The 6,000-nt window shown below is 43.1% G+C and overlaps 2 non-coding genes across 2 annotated transcripts; both read left to right on the top strand.

Moving 5' to 3' along the window:
- Positions 1 to 1,559: 1,559 nt before the first annotated feature.
- LOC133925717 (U2 spliceosomal RNA) lies at positions 1,560 to 1,753 on the top strand. The gene has a single exon (XR_009910986.1). It is a non-coding gene; the product is annotated as a U2 spliceosomal RNA (small nuclear RNA).
- A 1,091-nt stretch (positions 1,754 to 2,844) lies between these two features.
- Positions 2,845 to 3,041, top strand: LOC133925693 (U2 spliceosomal RNA). Its single transcript, XR_009910965.1, has one exon. It is a non-coding gene; the product is annotated as a U2 spliceosomal RNA (small nuclear RNA).
- Positions 3,042 to 6,000: the final 2,959 nt, after the last annotated feature.

Here is a 6,000-nt window from a genome sequence, read left to right as displayed (position 1 = left end):
CAACACAAAGGGCAACACACAGGACACAGAGGTGCACAAACACAAAGTCACACCATGATACTCCCCCTAGATCGATCCATTTTTCTATTATCAATACATTTGTGGTGTTCCTTCCTCTCAAACTTCGTCTCCAATCTTGAGTCTCCTACTTAGAAGAGACTCTTGCTGTACTTGCCAGGGCAAAACGATCTCCTCCTCCAACAATCCCTCTCTTTCAAGGTAGAGACATTTTGTACTGGAAGGTGCGTATGGAGACTTACCTTTTGAGCCAAGGAAATGCAACATGGGAGATTGTGGATTCAAATTATGAGATCCTTGCTGCTCATACTTCTTAGGCCCAAATTGAACAATATGAAGCCAACAAAAGGCTAGAAATATACTGTTCACCAGCTTGAGTCGTAATTAGTTTGACAGAGTCTAGCTCTTCCATACTACTAGAGAGATTTAGACCACTCTTACCGTCTTTCATGAGGGCACTAACCAAATCATGGCTCAGCGCCAGAGCACGTACAAACAAAAATATGAGATGTTCATGTATGGCCATGGTGAGTCTTTGGATGCACTGAAGGCCTTTTTCAACCAACACTAAATGAGTATTTTGTAGTAGTGATGAGGACTTGGCATTGATCGTGGAGAAGTTCACCCACTTCTACAACAACTGACAAGATCGGAGGAGAGGGGGCTCTCGCACATGTTATGAGTGTGGTGACACTACTCACTTCAAGGTAGTCTACCCCAAGCTCAAAAATAGGGAAGACCGTAACCATGACCACGACAAACACATGAAGAACAAGAAGTATTTTCTCAAGAACCACGACAAGATGGCCAAGAAGGCAGCCTAAGCGGCATCATGAGCATTTGTGGTAGTGCTCAGCGACTTCGACACATCATCAAGCGAGGATGAGAGCTCAGAGGAGGTGGAGCCATCCATAAAGAACAAGAAGAAGATCAAGGACTTCACTGGCCTTTGCTTCATGGCGGACAACAATGACAATGACCCTGAGCTTGATTCTTCCGAGGTATCACCTTCCTACGACTAGCTTTCTATTCAGGTCGATACCATGAATGATGCACTTGTTAGCCAGGTTACATTGCTCAAGAAAGCGGTTCGTGAAGTCAAAGAAATCAAGTCTAGGCTAGAATGTTCATCTTCTGAGCTTGAGTTGCTTAGGTCTAGAGCCAAAGATGAAGAGTGTGATAGTTGCATTGTGGTCATAAGTGAGCTTGCTAAGCTTCAGACTTTACATGCGCCACAATTGTATGCCATCTCTAATTGATCGATGTATATATACTACATAGGTAATGCATGTCCAAACCAGTCAAAACACATGGCCGCTTCAGGGATTGAACATATCATGGCATCATCATGAGAAATCTTAGCTATCAAAAGATAACCAAAAGGAACGATATGTGAACCAAACCGGATGGGCCTCACCTATAACACTATGACATCTTGGGCTTGCTGATATGTTTGGCTAAATAATTAGAATGCCCACGTAAGGAACGGGGTTGTTTAATTATTTAGTACCACATGGAGCACCATCACACATTCCAATTCATTCCTTTTCTCGGTCTTTTGGCTAACATCAGGTGTAGTATATGTGTTCTTATAATTTTAATATATGATAAGTAGGTTATTTGCCTACTTTGATATTAGATTTTTTTTTTAGGAGAATCCATCATAGTGGCTTAACATCGAGGCCCTCACATGTCACTAGGCGTTGCAATACAGCCCAACCAAAACAAATTAAAGTTAATAAGTCTATGTCTTAGAAGCTTAATGAACTCCATATGTTACACGAAAGAGTGAGCTTAATAATATTTTTTAATATATTTTTTACTTTTTTATTTAGCGGAATTAGATGCCCATTTCAAAATAAACCCCTATCGCCCGTTCAAGTATAAACCTCACCCGTTCAGTGGGGAAAAATAAATCTCGCCGTCTAGGAGGGCGATCAATATCATCGCCCAATTAGAGAACAAGGAGAGTCCGCCTGACCTACCACCGCGGTTTGCACGGCGGCCATCGAGGCCAAGGAATAGACCTTCTATTAAGAGGGTGAGATTTATAAAAATCCGCTCTCCTGGTGGGTCTGGGAAACAAATCTCCCACTGAGAGGGTGATATGTAATCATCGGGTTCTTTTGACCCTGGTGACTTAATGCTAATCCTAGTGAATTATGCAAATACTTAGTAATAACTGATACTTTGTAAATTGTTAATGACCATGTAGTTACAATGAGAGCGACCCCAATGACCTTTTTTTTTCTGCATCCGCCCTTAAAACCAAGTGCTGCACACAGTAGCAGCTTGCAAGATAGAGTTCAGGCATCAATTTGGCACAAAAGCTAGTTATTCCTTCCAAATTAGTGGCTGGCTAGTATTGCTGGCGTGATACATATTTTCCTTTTTTTTCTAAACGTACATAAACTTTGTTATTTCCTTTATCAATATATTCATCAGTAAGGGCTTTCCCTTGTTCTAAAAAAGAGATGTTGAGGACTTAATTTTGGTTCATTGAGAAAAGAGCAATACCAATCTGTATTTGGCCACAATATTTGATTCAGTATTTTCTCTAAGGGAACATTGACTTCATTCTATCTGGCCATTGTGCTTTCTTCTCATGACAAAAAAAAAAGCAAGGCGAGAAATAAAAAGATAAGTCCATTTTGCTCTAACTGGATACGGCCTGTTAGGTTTGCCAAATTCCGCCCAAGTGGCATCTGCACATGGGATGAGGAGGGACAGCTGAAGGTGCTGTTTAATTAGTACCACCTTGGTCAGCTAAGGTGCCGCTTAGCCGGAGGATGCTATTAAAGAAGGCACAACTCTCCATTACAACTCATACCTTTCTCGGCCTTTTGGCTAAGATCAAGTGTAGTATCTGTTCTTATCAGTTTAATATCTGATACGTAGGCCATGTGTCTACTTTGATATTAAATTTATTTTTTGTGGGGGAGGGTCCATCACAGTGGCTTGCCATTGGGGCCCTCGCGTGTCGTCTAGGCGTTGCACTACAGTCTAGGCCTGGCGCACCCCAACCAAATCAAATTAATTTTTACAAGCTATGCATTAGAAGTTTAATTATTTCTGTGTGTTGCCGAAAGAGTGGGCTTAATTCAACAGGTGATAGATTATGGTATAAAACACCACGCTGCTTTCAACGTGGGGTATCACACCAAACAGAGGGAGAGGAGAGGGTAGGGAGAGGAAAGCAGTCTTGCCGGAATCCATAGTTCCAGAAGGTAACTGTTGGAACCAAAGTCCCGAATAAGGAAAGCCTTCGCTCTAAGGGAAGCCGAAGGCTCCTGGGTGTGTGACACGTGTTTAGAGGTCAACCTTTGGCTTCCGACCGAAGGCCTGCCACAGGCTTCGCCAACGCGGGCGGCAGGAACTGCAGACGTGCCTTCGGGCTTCGACTGAAGGTCCGTCGTGGCCTTCGCTCGCACAGATGGAGGTCATGGTCCAACCTTCGGGCTTTGACTGAAGGTACACCATGGTCTTTGGTTGCATTTCATGAAACACCACTGCAACACCTATGAGTGTTTAGCCACTGGTAGATTTCGACTTGCCATACGAAGGGGGGCGAGAGATCATCCCCAACAATAGCCCCCTACAAGTAAGGTTCATCTTCGATGGGCCGAGCTTGTAAACTGAAAGATGTGTCTCAACGCCGTCCCCTTCGGCCCGTCGAAGGCTTGCGGGGGGCAGGTTGCATTTTTGTAGATTCCCGTCTGAATTGTTGGTTGCGGTAAAAATATGAATTTTATTATTATTATTTTTTTTGGTTTTGGTATGACCATCTTGCCCCTCAACAACCGTTACGTCAATGGGCATTAAATGTCTTCGCTGGACATCGAAACGTCTTTTCAGGCTTCGTTTCGATTTCCAACATGTCTCGTTTTAACCGCTCTCCTTTTCACTACTATAAATACAGCTGCAAGGTGATTTCTTTTTAGCACGTGCCATTGCTCAAGCTATAGCTCTCGTACGAAGCGTCGCATTCTCTTGCTTCCGAGGTTCTCACCATCTTAGATTTTTGAACTCAGCGTGATGGCACCGAAGGCTACGTCGAACCGCCCGAAGACATATTGGATTGGGCAGTCAAAAGTAGATGATGAAGTGCTAGTCGGCCTTGTGAAGGAAGGACTGATCAACGACATTTCGAAGGTTAAGCTCCCAGGGAGCCATGAGACACCGAAGCCTGCTAATGACGAAGCTGTTGTCTTTGTTGACTATTTTCGCGCAGGCCTCAGCTTCCCTTGCGATGATATGGTGACCAAGGTATTGAAATTATTTGAAGTGTACTTACACCAGCTCACGCCCAATGCCATTGTGAGGCTAGGTCTATTCGCTTGGGCTGCTCGATCCGAAGGAGCGAAAGCGTCAGCCAGGGCCTTCGCCGCTGCTCGCCGGCTTCATCACTAGCTGAAGCCCGTATTCGCCCGCAGCGTGCAGAGCGAAGCACATTACGGGTGTTTAAACTTCGCTTATTGCGCTGGATTGTCCACGCCCTCCATCGTGTACAAAAATAAATGGCCGAAGGACTGGACGCAATGGTGGTTCTACCACATGGTGGACCAACAGGAATTTCTTGTTTCAAGATGCGAAGAGGTGAAGGGGAACTGCGCCCCCGATGTGCAGTTGAAGGCGTCTCAGTGGCCTACTCTTGAAGCCTTCGCCAGATCCTTATCCTTTCTACTCCGAACGATAATGAGCTTTTTGGGCTGGCCGTTTCGGATAATCAGCTGTTTGGGTTGGCCCTTGCTATCAGTTCCTTGGCTTGCTACTCTGAACTATAATGAGCTGTTTGGGCTGGCCGTTTCGGATAATCAGCTGTTTGGGCTGGCCGTTTCGGATAATCAGCTGTTTGGGCTGTCCCTTGCTATCAGTTCCAATGTTAGACCATTTTTTTACTGCCCAACTGCATGTAATCTTCCTCCCGAAAAAATAAAAATAAAATCTTCATATCATCTTTCCATTCTCGTAGTTTCTGTTTACAAACACATATAGCAGCCAACATTGGTCTAGTAGTAAAACACTTACCCGCATCTAGAGCAATTTCTCCATCATATGCTGCATGAAAATACAACTTTTAGGTGAAATCGATGTAAGTTGAGGTGCTTAGCCCCCAAAGCATTTCTTAATTTCAATAACCAAAAAGACAGTAGCACAAACTGCTTTTTTCCGGTGACAAACGACTGCAAGCCACAACAAAAGAGATAAGTCAATCTGGTCCAGCTGGGTATGACCTGTTAACTTTTGCCAAATTCGGCCCAAGTAGCCTGTGTGCATGGTATCGGGGGTAGGAAGGGCGGTGCAGAAGAGATATTTTTATTTTTTAACTAAAAATTGTAAATATATGCACCTGTTTTTTAATATTGCATATGTAGATTCCATAGGTCGATGTGGACGCTATTGTAGCCAACTCGATAGGTCCAACGGGCGATAGATTATGGTATAAAACACCATGCTTCTTTCACCGCGGGGTATCACACCAAACAGAGAGAGGGAGAGGGGAGGGGAGGAGAGGGTAGGGAGAGGAAAGCAGCCTTGCCGGAATCCATAGTTGCTGAAGGTAACTTTTCTATCTTAGTATTTTTTTTTTACAATCCAGTTAGTTAGCTATCGTCTCTAGTTTTAGATATAGGTTAGGTATAAAATATAGAATTTAATGATATTAGACCTATGATTTTTTGTCTAGACTTTTATAACAATGTACATGTACGGTAAGATTAGTGTTTTAGGGGTACTTCTACTTTCCTATGTAGGTTTTTAGGATAGTTGTAACGCTTGCATCCAATGTTTTAAGGATGCTTGTACTTTTTTATGTAGATTTTTTAGAGATAGTTATACTTTTCTACAACATAGGTTTTTAAGGATAGTTGTAACTACTGGACCAAATTATTTTAGGGATAATTGTGCTTTTTTCAAGAATGATTTTTTATGAATAGTTGTAACTGTTTGACCTAGTGGTTTAGGGATTGTTGTACTTTTTGA

This window comes from Phragmites australis, chromosome 7 (genome assembly GCF_958298935.1).
Source record: "Phragmites australis chromosome 7, lpPhrAust1.1, whole genome shotgun sequence".
In the NCBI taxonomy this organism is placed as follows: domain Eukaryota; kingdom Viridiplantae; phylum Streptophyta; class Magnoliopsida; order Poales; family Poaceae; genus Phragmites; species Phragmites australis.
Note: the sequence above shows the minus strand (reverse complement) of the source record. Positions and strands in the feature narration are given on the sequence as shown.